The sequence below is a fragment of the Terrapene carolina genome, unplaced genomic scaffold, assembly GCF_002925995.2.
Source record: "Terrapene carolina triunguis isolate 2854851 unplaced genomic scaffold, T_m_triunguis-2.0 Scaffold179, whole genome shotgun sequence".
NCBI classification, from domain to species: Eukaryota; Metazoa; Chordata; order Testudines; family Emydidae; genus Terrapene; species Terrapene triunguis.
Window position 1 is genome coordinate 945,351 of NW_020664530.1, and position 13,394 is coordinate 958,744.

The following is a 13,394-nucleotide window of genomic DNA, read 5'->3' on the forward strand; positions in this document are numbered from 1 at the left end:
TGCTGCACCCTGCACCCAACCCACTGCCCTGAGCCCCCTGCTGCACCCCTCCTGCACCCTGACCCCCTGTTGCACCCTGACCCCCTGCCCTGAGCCCCCTGCTGCACCCCACACCCCTCCTGCACCCCAACCCCCTGCCCTGAGACTCCTGCCGCACCCTGCATCCCTGCCCTGAACCCCCTGCTGCACCTCACACCCTCCTGCACCCCAACCCCCTGCCCTGAGCCCCCTGGCCCCCTGCCACACCCCTCACCCCAACTCCCTGCCCTGAGCCCCCACCACACCCCTCCTGCTCCCCCTGGGGGCAGGGAGGGGGTGGAGTTGGGGTGGGGATTTCAGGGAAGAGGTTGGAATGGGGGCAGGGAAGGGGTGGGAAGAGGCAGGGCAGGGGCGAAGGGGTGGAGTGGGGGCGGGGCCAAGGGCAGCGTGGGGGAGGTGTCAGTAAATGCGGCCCTTGGGCCAATGTACTAGTCCTCATGTGGCCCTCTTGGTCATTTGAGTTTGAGACCCCTATTCTTTACTGAAGTCAAAAACTGAGTGAAGACCTCAAGCCCCTAAGAAGTATTATGAAAGTTGCTAAGATTATCAAACAAGGCCTGCATTTGGCCCAATAGAGTTAATGGAAAACAACTCCCTGCACTGTTTTAAAGTATCCATGTCAATTGTAAGATAAACAGAAGTCAGGCTTTCATAGGTGTAAGAAAGCTCCATGAAAAAGCTTCACTTTAAAAGAAAAAAAAAAAAAAGTCCCAGAAAAATTTCAGATTAGTTAGAGACATTTCTGTTGTTTGCCCTTTGGTCAAACACCCTCATCTTATCCAGCTGCCAACAAACTTGCTGATATTTCTTACCATGCAAAGACGTACAAGTTTCAGAGTTTCAATCCATGGTTTTTGTGCATATTTTAGATGCAGCTTGTCCATTAAAGCATTTATTGAAATAAGTTTCACAGGATCTGGAAAATATTTTGAAATTTTCTAACATGCAATACTGTATTTTACAGGTTACTTTATCAGTAAAAAGAAAATGGTTTGTTCATTATACCCATTCTACTTAAACTGTATAGATAAGTTCATAGATGTTGCACTTCAAGAAAGGAAACAGAGGAAAGATGGATTTGAATTTTGTATACAATAATTTAATCATAATAGGCAATGTTGAAATTTCTCAGGGTGCATTTCTGTGTGTTAGCTTTGTTTTTCTACATCTTTCAGGGGTTTGTGCAGGCAAATATAGACTTCACTTCCATGTGGACAGAACCTCATGCCAACATGGAGCTCATTGAAGACTTAAGGCTTAATTAGCCTACAGAGATGGGCAAACGGGGCAGACCCTGTCTTGATCCCTGGTACAAGGGGCAGCAGCAGAGGGAGAAAGGCAGTCCCTGACGGACAGGGAGAAGGGAAAACAAAAACCACCTCTCGGGGGCTGTCAATGGAAAAGGAAACAAGACAACCCCAGGGCCGGCAGTGACATGGGAAGAGGAAGGGGTGGGAACTGCAACAGGAACAGGATCAGGACCAAGGGCAGGAACCAGACTGAGATCAAGGCCCCGGCAGCTAAGCCACCACAATGCTGCACCTCTTGACCAGGCATGGGGATCAAGGGATGGGTATAGGTAAGGGGTCCTCTATGAAGTCAGGCCGGGGTGCCAGGGTAGACTTGGCACCCTCAGTCTCTCCCCCACACTCTCCACAACAAAACAGCAGTCACCACCGCAGGCGCAGAGAAGATACAACCACTCAGTCCAGTAATAGTACCCCCCTCCACAATGTCCTGCAGCAGCTCCACACACAGCTCCCCTTCTTCTTCCAGGACACCAGCAGCAGCCTGAGAAGCAGCTGCAGCCAGCCAACCAACTAGCCAAGAGACCCAAGGATGGTAGCAATGGTGGGGTGGGTCACTCCTCTCTGGAGAGCAGGCCACCAGGGCCCTGCAAACAACAGCCAGGGAGACAACAGGAGGGGTCTGACCAGGGGAGAAGCAGGGAAACAGCAGCTGCCCCAAATGAGAGCTGATATCTGACCCCACACTCTGATCCCTTAAGCATTAATTAGGTCCACCTGTAGATTATGGAATGAGTATAGGAAGCATTCAAACTGGCTCCACCTCTGTGACATTGGATGGGGATCAGTGGTGGGAAACAGAGCCCAGGCAGGAAGGTCCAGGAGCAATCCTGACAATAAATGTCACTTGGTGCAACCAGGAGCATTCCAAAGACAAAAAGAATGTCCTTCCTCCCCCCAAGAATAAAAGTCACTCCCAACAGTTGGAGAGGGGAGTATCTTCCGATCATCCTCATTGATTGAGCTCATAACCACATTGCAAACTTTCTAGAATAATATCAGAAGGGAGGAAATTCCTCTCCCTCCCCCAGCTCACAGGTGGGGATAATAGAGGGACACAGAGGGAAAGAGGGACTTTTTACACACAGCTTTCCTAGTTGTGCATGATGCCGCTGCGCACAGCTGCCTGCCGCCACTGCATTCAGTGCAAGCACACTACGCACGTGGGAGGGATTTGGGGCAGGGTGTGCAATGCACCCTCAGAACACAAGCGGCTCGGACTGGAGGGGGGTTGTTGGGGGACACACTGGCAGCTTGAGAGGCTAGGGGCAAGCAGGAGCTCAGATCCCAAGTACTGAACATGTGGAAGTGGTTTGCGGGTAAACAAAGCAACCACATCTTCCCTGTCTACTCAGCTCCGCTGAGCGTGTAAAACCCCCAGCCTCAGGAGCGACCAGAGCCCCAGCCCTGCTACGCTTTCCTCTCAGGGCCAGCACGCCCCCAGGCCACCCTGCCCCCGGGCCACCCTCATTTACCAGCATCCTGGGACCCTGCCTCACTGCCGCAGGAACCTGGCTGGGGCCAGGAGCAGAGGGACACCTGCTCGCTCCTCTCCTTGGGACTGGGGAGAAGCTGCATCCTCCGCATCTCCCGGCTGTTTGCTGGGCTGGGTCCTTACTCCTCAGCCGCTGCCCCCCGGATACTTGCAGCAGCAGCTGTGGCCCATTCACTGGAAATGCTTCCTAATGAGCCGGAGCCACAGAGGGCACGTGAAGAGCCCGTGAGTCTCCCCCACACCCAGCGCAGCCCTCAGCCTGAGCAGGAACTTTCCCCCAAGCCGGGGGCTGCTGCTCTCTCCAGTAGGGCAGACAAGGTGACCGAGGGAGATTTTAAATGTCTCATTCACACACAGTAAAACCCTATCCCCGCCCCTTCCCGAGAGAGAGCCTAACACACGGCAAATCCCCTCTCACTTACCTACTCCATCCCTCAGAAGGGGGAAAAGGAAACTCATGACAGCAAAATGCCCGCCCCTTAGCCCAGCCTCAGGAGAAGAGACACAAAACAAAAGCTCATCCTTCATATTTTGTTCCACCCCCGAGATAACAGAGATTGCAACACCCCATCTCCCTCCCAATCAGGGATTTCCCTACACTCCTTCCCAGTTTAGTCATTTTCCAACCCCGCCCTGTAAATTTGAATACCCCCTCTAATTTCAATTCCCTAGGGAAAGTACTGTCTCCCATCCTTTTGCGCCCCAGGAGGGGGAATATATAAACACATGGGGGAGGAATTCATAAAAAAGCAGTTAGGCTCCCACACCACAGCTGCCCTTCCAGTCTAGGAGCTGGAGTAAAGGATGTAACCCTCCATGCCATTTGCATGGTGTCCAACTGCCATTGGATTTGGGGCCCAGCGGCTGTTCCCCAGGCCAGTTTCCACTATTTCTCTTCATACTTCCTCTGTGGGCCGCAAGGACCCGCACCACTCCCACACAGAGCACAAGGGATGGGCTGTGGTCCCCCAACACCAGGCTTAATCTCAAGCACTATCCTTAAACTTCGTCCCCAAACAGAGGTGTTATGGAGTCTTTGCTCTGAAGGGCAGCCCAACACTGGAAGGAATGCAGTACTGCCTGAAGGTGTCTTGTCTACATCATATGGTACTGTTTAGATGTATGGTACTATTTGCCTTTGTTCTTTTGTTTGTTTTAAACAATGCCTTCACACCATTATCACCACTCATACTGTGAAGTCAGACTCATAACATATAAAAGTATTGGTCCTGCAAACACTTAAGTGCCTGAGTAGGATGTGAACAGTCCCATTGACTTCAGTAGGATAACTCAAGTTACGCAGTAAGCGTTTGCAGGATCAGGGCCATGGGCCTAGTTTGGAGGTGGCAGGGGGGTATTCCTCCCCCAAAACTGCAAGCATCGGGGAGGCTTGGAATTTGTCCCCACCCACATGTGGCTCCTTTGGCCTGACTGGAACTCTCCCCTCTCCCCCCCCCCCCAAATATAGAAGTCAAACTATGCCTATGATCAGGGCCTAATAGTCTTGTGGGAAGTGGGACAAACTTTGACAATCAGGGCCTTATCCCAAAATACCGGGACAGGTGCCAGAACCACAGAATACAAACAAATGTATTTTAAGCATGCAGTAGGGTGAAGTTACATGCTTAAGTCACAGTTAGCAAAATGAGGTGCTCATTTATGCTGAAGATGTAATTAAGTGAATGCCCAGCTACCCAATTGTTTCTGTACTCTTATTAGGTATACTTTAGTCTCAGCCTCTGAAGAGCTACAGTTTGAAATTTTTTGAAGTGACTTCCAATATAATTGCCAGCTTTACCTGTGAAAAACAGGGCATCTGTTTGAAAATTTAGGGCAATTTTTTTCCCAGCAATTCCAGAGAATCATTCTTTGGCTCAGATTTGTTTGAATTTCTTACTGAAAAACAGGCTTCCTACTAGTCAAGATCTGTTTGATGGCCTGAGTGAAATGAGTTGAAATCTCAGTCTAATTCTACTGAACATAAATGTACATCACATAATACACCACAACAATTAGCAGTACTGAGTACTTCAGTGATAATTTTCATCAGAGAGGCCAAGGCTCCTGGGCCTGATCCAAAGCCCACTGAAGTTAGAGAGTTTTTCCATTGACTTTGATGGGATTTGATCAGGCCTTGAATGAGCATGCAGAATGAATTGCCCTCTCACCCTACAAAAGAGAATGCCTCCAAAATATAGTGAGGCTTGTGCTGCTTGCCTTCTCTGGTAGCAGCTGCTCTGAGAATAGAGGATTTAAGCCTCCAGTGCTCTCAATCTAGCACTGTTCATAAGCTTAAAATTCACTTTAGACATTTTTGTAAAAAAGAGGATAAAAGAATCTTTTCTACTGGGCTTGAATTTTCATCACTTTATTTAGATATTATATTTTGTGCTGCCTGAATATGGATGTTTTGTTGCCAACCCTTTGTAAGGATGCTGCTTGTCTCGGAACAGTGCTTCTCTGCTGGGCTACATAAAAATAATAATGTGCGCTATCATTATACACAAGTAAGGGGAGCTTATATATTGATTGAAAGCTCCTCACATAATGCTATTGTTCAGACATGTACAGAACTATTGTATCAAGTTATCATACGCAAGAGCAGAGTTAGAAATGTTAAATAATTAAAAAGAAGCCAGTTATAGAATTACAAAAAATGAAATGATTAAGCTGTGTCATTAAAAAAATTAAAGGCAGCAGGCCAAACTCTATTCTCAATACATGAGATGATTGGAATCGCCATACCAGATCAGAGCAGTAGGCCCTCATCTAGTCTAGCCTGTCTGTGACTGTGGTAGGTAACACCAGCTTCTGATGAAGAAACCTTGCAGTGAGTAATTGTGCAATAACGTCCCCTCAGGGAAAGTATCCTCCTAAATCTGAATAGTTAGAGGTTGGTTTACACCCCAAAGCTTGTGGGTTTATATCTCTTCCAGAGCTCTTTTATAAATTAGTAATTACTATTATTACTCTGTTTGCTGTGTTGTTGTAGCCATGTTGGTCCCAGAATATGAGAGAGGTAAGGTTATTACTCTGGTTAGTCTTGTTATACTTTTCCAAATCCTGCTAAGTTCCTGGCCTCGATGATCTCTTGGGACAATGAGTTTCACAGGATAATTGTGCATCAAATGAAAGAAAAAGTACTTTCTTTGATCAGGTTTGAATGTATTACCGTAGTTTTCCCGTTTCATTGAATGTCCCCTTGTTCTTGTTTTCTGCAAAAGGATCAATACACATTCTCAATCAATACACCAGCATGAATCCAAAATAACTATTGGCTTCAGTGAAGTTACTCCAGATTTGTGACCGTGCAATAGGGACAAAATTTGGCCCCTGGTTCACACTCAACAATATTTTTAATAAGAGCAATTTGGACAAGGTTTGGAGATTTTGATTTTTTTTAATGTAATGTAGTGGATTGTTTGTTTTTCTATTAATAATATGCCCAATATAGAAACTTTGCATATGAATCTTACACGTAAACAATAAATCAGTAATACATTTCTTATCAGACTTGTTCAAATACTTTCTCAGTTCTTTTCCCAAGAGAGGAAAAAAGCCCTTTCTATATGTAAGTCCTCAGTTGGATGGTGGTGGATTGGAATACAACAGCTGCATAACAGCTCACAGTAACTTTACACAAATAATTTAGGACAGCAGGTAAAAGTCACTGTGTACATTTGAAACTACAGAAGATATTTAGGTATGCAAAATATGATTGCCTGAACTGATATTTGGCCAGGACATAAAGGTTAACACCCTGTTCTTTCAAAAAGTTTCATGGAACATAAAATAATCAGAAATGGTTAGAACCTAGTTTTAAATCTCATTCAAAAGACAGAATAATGCCCTCTAGCATCTTGCTGGAGCACTGGTCAATATCCACCAAAACTACTGAACAACCAACAGCATTTCCTAACATAGCCTGGCCAGTCTTCCATTTTAGCACTAGCTAAACTCAACCCTGCTTAGCTTTCAAGAACAAGGTCACAGCCTAGACCTTTATGGCTAAAGGCCATGAACATTACACTGTAGCTTTTAATCCTTCATTTACTCACTACCTCATATCTACAATTACAGTATAGTATTTTGTACATGAGAAAGGATTTTTTCCCCCAGTATCAAAATCTCAGTGCCTGTATTTTGCTTCACTAGAACTATATAGGCTGATTCAATTTCACTTCATAACTTATAGAATCAGCCTCTTAGCACTCCAAGTCTACAGTGTGAGCCACTTAACTCTGCTAAACTTTGGCTGCTTTTCTCTCACCTATCATTATCACACAATCCCATCTATTGGAAGGCTAAGGCTTTAGAGACAGACATGGGACAAAAATAGTTTTGTGGCAAATGATCATGAATGTAAAAATGAAATTACACTAGTTTATCTAATAGACATATTTTTCAATCTGGGAATAACTGGGAAGTGTCAAACATTCCTGCATGATGGCAGCACTGCTGTCCCCGAGTATTCATTGCTTGGATCGACTTTCCCATGTAGAAGGGGAACAGCCATAATTCCTCTCCAGACCCTGGTGTGAATAACCTCATGAATGAACACACACACACACACACGCGCACACACACACACACACAGAGTTTTCTTTGGCAAGGTTTTAGGGGCCACAGGAATGACTGATTACTGGTACAGGCAGGGCTGGCTCCAGGTTTTTTGCCGCCCCAAGCAAAAAAAAAAAAAAGGGCCGGAGTGCCGTGCCGCCCCAGAGGGCCAGAATGCTGCCTCTTGAAAAGTGCCATCCCAAGCACATGCTTGGGACGCTGGTGGCTAGAGCTGTCCCTGGGTACAGGAACTATTTTCTTGCTCATCCCCCCATCTCCAGTCCTTCTAACCCTTACTACAGAATTTTAATAATTAAGGGCCATATTCTACCACTTTTATTCATGTTGAGTAGTACCTTATTCAGTTGAAATCAATGGAACTACTCATAAATGGCCTGATCCAACACTCACTGAAGTCCATGGATTAGCTCCAGTTGAATGCAATGGGCATGCAATCAGGCTTAGATTAAAGTATTCATGCAGAATTGAGCAGAATTAAAATTACAAGGATATATTTTTGGTCCAAATTGAAAATTTCTCTGGAAGAGAAAATAAATGGGAGATCAAGGGACAGCTGAGATGGAAATTCAGGAAGGGCAATAGGTAGGAGGGATAAAGATCACTTGGGGGATAGAGGGAAGGAGCTAGGGTGGCGAGACACTTACAGAATAATAATACATAGCTCTTACATGGTGCTTTTCATCTGTAGCTTTCAAAGAGGTCAGTATCATTATCCCCATTTTACAGATGAGGAAATTGAGGCACAGGAGGGAAAAATGACTTGCACCAGAGGTAGGTCCTGAATCTTGCTTTTCTAAAATTAAATCCAGTATTCAATCCACTAGGCCACACTAGAATAGAGATAAGGTGAGGAAGACATGAAGGAAGAAAAAAGTAAGTAGCTGGTGAAAAATAATGGACTAACACAAGGGGAAAGGATGTAAAATAATTAGTGGTAGAGTGAAAACTTGAATAGGCAGAAGAGGAAAAAATGGAACAGAGAGAAGAGAAAATACAGCTATAGAAAGGAATGAAAAAAGAAATAGCAAGAAAATACATACAAATTTCAGAGCAGAAACATGTATCTATTTTATTTACCATATTTTTATGGTATTATCATGGTAGAAAAGGGACAGCTGAAAGGACAGAGGGTCTACTTTAAGCCTGTGGACTTAAGCTACTGTTGGGCCAATAGTGGGTTGGAAAGGAGTCTTCAGACTGAAATGTTCTGGGTGAACTTGACTAGGATCTTCTCTCTCTTTCTCTCTATATGCAGAGAAGAAGAGAAACTGTATGTGATGCGTATAAAAGTTTTATTGGTATAGTTTTGGGATGGACATATTATTCAGGCATGATGACGCCATGAGTGAGTAATGTAGGTCACTCCAAACCAGTACCAGTAAAATCTTTATACCATACGTCACTGTCACATCATCCCTATGTGCTATAAACTTACAAAGTAACTATTAACTAATATCTTTCCAGAAATGCATAACATTTTCTCAAATAGCTTTTATAGTCATAATAATGTTGCAATTTCTATGTTCTGATTTCTCACAGTCTGTCAAGTGCTATATCCCATTGAAAGTAGAGCATTCCTGGCAATCTAGTGAGATGAAACGACTCCTCCTAGCCCTGATGATTCATGAAATATCTGACTTTATACCTGCCAATACTCCTGAACTAATTATTTTACACTGCATCTCAGGCTTCTGAGCTTCTCTATACACTCAAAGAAGAAAACATTTTGGGACAAGAAAAATGGCTTTTATTTGAAGTGTAACTGAAGTTTTGGAATGCTAGAAGTTATACAGCAGAGAGAGATTATTGGGCAGAGTACAGATGATAAATGCAATTTATCTCACTACCCTGCAATTTATTACAGTAATACCACATAGATTTGGGGTGTTCACAATCTGGACCTGAATTTTGCATCCTGAACATATCTAATCTTTATTATTTGTTTGCATATCAGTAGCACCCCAACTGATTGATATCCAGATCCCATTGTACCTGGTGCTGTGCAAAAGCGTAAGAGATCATCCCTGCCCTAAAGGGCTTACACTCTAAATAGATAAGTCAGAGAAAGGGAGTGAAGGGAAACAGAAGCCCAGAGAGGTGAAGGCCAAGATCCTCTAAGGTGTTTAGGTGCCTAACTCCTATTGATTTCAACAGGAGTTAGCCACCTAAAGACCTCTGAGGTTCTGGGCCGAAGCGACTTGTCAAGATCCCACATCCGAGGCAGACAACAGAAATGAGATCACTTGAGTTCCACTGTAGTGCATTATCCACTAGGCCATGTTGCCTCTCTCACTGGTACACGGTTAACAAATATTAAAATTTTCATACCTATACAAGCAATATTTTGATTTATTATTATTCATGCCTAATATTGGACAGAGGAAGTTGAAACTTTCTAGCCATTTACATTTTTCATTGGGTAAGACTGCTTCAGAACACACAGTCCTTGAGATTTGTGGTTTATTTCCTTCAATACTGTTGCTTAAGGTGTCAATTAATCTGCAAGCAAACCTCCTCCTACACACTTATTACTTTAAATATAAAAGGCATGTTAAACTTAATATAATTGTGCACCATTCTTAAAAGAGGAAAAGCAATTCATGCATAGGAAATACTACCACCCCCATAGTGATTGCAGTTCAGCAATACCTTCCAGTGGAAATGCCTGCCCACCCACAGACACAGCAGATCCCCAGCATATACATTTTCTGCTGGAATAGGAGGTTGCTCTCAAAAGCAGTCAGTGACTCTGTCCTCTTTCTATTTTTGCTCCCTAGATAAATGGAATCTATTCAACCCTGATGGGTTTATTGAAATCTTACAGGGAAAATTGGCATTTCTTGCATGGTAAAGCTGCACAGACTGCATTTTCTGATGAGAGTGGCTCATTCATGTATGTCACCAGAACCCTGAGCTAAAATTACAGTCTTAAATTATATATATTTTGTGTGTGTATATATACTGTGTATTATACTACAAAGATAAATTGAAAGAGAAAAGCTTTTGCTGCTTTGGATTTCATACTCTGTACTGGAATAGCACAGCAGGGCTTATCACAGGCACTATGGCATGATCTTTATACTCCATAGTATAAAATTATTTAAACCAACTGAAGTTCTCAGTGTAGCATTCTTACTATTTAAATTATTATGCAACATCAGACCTGACAAATATAAAATTGTCTAAGTCTGTGGTTAGTAACACACTAAACATTTCCATGCATGTTTTCTATACACACATACATGCTAGTACATGTGCTGGTAGACAAAAACGGACAATTGCCACATGCCTAGAAATCCTAGTTCACAGCTGTAAAGACAGGCAGGACCTGATTCTCACTGCCTTGCACCTTGTGTTTTAAACTGGTCCAGAGAATTTTAATAGACTTTCTCAGAAATATTCCTGTTGATTTGATGTTAGAAAGCTTATTTTTACACTCCCCTAGCACAGGTGTAAATAATTACATAGGTGCAAGGTAGGGGAGAATCAGGCCCTTGGTTTTATAGAAATAAGTTCTTACAAAACCTAGCATCAAGAGAAATATTTCCATGACATTTTTTATTTTAAATCCCAGTGGAACAATTTAAGAAACAAACAACCCAATAAGTGTTCCACTGAAGCCTTTGCAATCCCATGTTTGCATGAGAACCTGAAAGTGAAATTTATTATTAAATGACTCTAAGCAAACATAAAATTGACTAATCTATTTTCATTTTATAAACTGAGTGAAATGCAAAAATTAAACAAACATAAATAGTGAAAAAATACATTTAAGTAAAGAAGTTTGTTTTGTAAAAGCATACCAGGGCAGATTAATTGATATATAAATCTAGTTTAAAGTGGAATTGTAGTTTTAGAACTGGATGCTGAATTCAGTGGGAAATATTTTCCTTTAAGATTCTGTCTGTATTTAAGAACTGCAGTAAACTCTTATCTTGTGTTTTGCATGCATCCCAATGTTTAATGAACCACAGAAGTACAATCACTGCTAATGTGTGACCAGATGGCAAGTTAGCTGTGCTCACATTTCCCTTTTAGTTTGGGCTGCAGGATAAAAATGACATTTGTCATCTCAAATGATTGACAACTGGCAGAACTATGACTATATCTAACTGGAAAAAGTGTCAATAAAATCATAGACATTTATTTAATGGGAAAATAGTTGCTTTTTTAGAAGTGATCCAATTCCCACTACAATCAATGAAAAGACTTCCACTGACTTAAACAGGATTTCCATTGACTTCAGTGGGAGAGGTCCCTTCTTTCTGTACAGTGGAAAGTGAAGGTGGATGATTACCCGTTAGGGGTATGTCTTCACTACCCGCCAGATCGGCGGGTAGCGATCAATCCAGCGGGGATCGATTTATTGCATCTAGTCTAGACGCGATAAATCGACCCCCGAGTGCTCTCCCATCAACTCCTGTACTCCAGCGCCACGAGAGGCGCAAGCAGAGTTGACGGGGGAGCGGCAGCAGACGACTCACCGCAGTTAAGACACCACGGTAAGTCGATTTAAGTATGTCGACTTCAGCTACGTTATTCAAGTAGCTGAAGTTGCGTAACTTAGATCGATCCCCCCAGAGGGGTAAGGGAACACAAAAGAAGGAGAACAGTTGCAGCGTACCATGCTGACTCACAGCCCTGCATTACTGGTAGTAGCCCCTTCACAGCAACAGTGGACATTTGGAGCTCCATGGGATTTCAGGGTGCATGGCTGACTGGAAAGAGATGGTGAAACTAAGGGGCAGACATTCTAGGCAGCATTAACATCTGATTCACAGCTTCTCCCAGCTTCATAACAGGAGGTAGTGCAAGGTTGCAGACCAGAGGACCAACAACAGCACAGCGCTTACTCAGTCACAGTTACATGTGAGAAGACCTTGGCTATATTGATAGAGACACAGTGGTGAATGTGGACAACAAACACAGGGATGCATTTTAAGTGGTGCACTGCAACTTTATTAAACTTAACACAGAGGAGGGGCGCTACTCACCCTGTCACCATACTCTTACCTCCCAGGCATGTTAAGTGGTTCTATTTCAGGGGTTACAAGACTCCCACCATATAACTTAGTGGTAGGATGAGGAGAATCTACCCCAAGACTCAGCATACTATTCTGAGTCCTACTACCCACCACACGCCACTCCAGGGGGACAGAGAGTACTAAAGTGGGGACCTCAGCCCCCAAAGACCATAAGATCTTCCCCTATCCCCTGAGGACCATCAGTGAAATCCCAGGTCTTTTACTTCTGGGAACCATTCCTTTTAGCCTTTTAACCACACTAGAAACCGGCCACAAGCCGCAATGAACTAACATCCTTACCGAGTACTATCATTAATTATTAAATCCTATTCCTATTTAACTTAAACTGCACCTCCAGGATCTGGCGAGGAAAATGAAAAACTTCTTAGGCCTTTGCCAATTTGACCCAATGGGAAGAAAAAAGTTGTCTCTGACCCCAAAATAGGTGATCTGTAGAACACAGCTCTGAGGCTATCCATCCAGGGCAAGGAGGGTAGAGCTGCTGAAACAGAGCCAGAAGAGACTTTAGATGGCCTGTGCTAGGGTTTAAATTAATGAAAAAGGGCAAGGGACCAATCAGCTCTCTTCCTCCCCAAGCTAGAGAATGGGTGGCTAGAGACTCTGAAGGGAAGGGACACCCAGCATCCCCTCTGCTTGTGTTCTTCTCCCTTGTTCAGCAGGGGCTGTCCCAAATGAAGCCAATGCCATCAAGTTCCCCACCTGTTGAGGTGGGTGGCTGGCATTACCACAGAGCAGGGATTCTATACAGATGCTCCAAGATCTGCAGGCTTGGGATCCCCTGCTATCCCTAGGCTGTGTCCATATACAAGCTCATACTCCTATTCCTTCCATTCCCACTCCTAAGAGTGGGCAGCTAATGTATGAATTTCTCCCCAGGGTGACACATGCAGAATGTTTTGCATCTGTTTTCCTCTGTCTTCCATAATT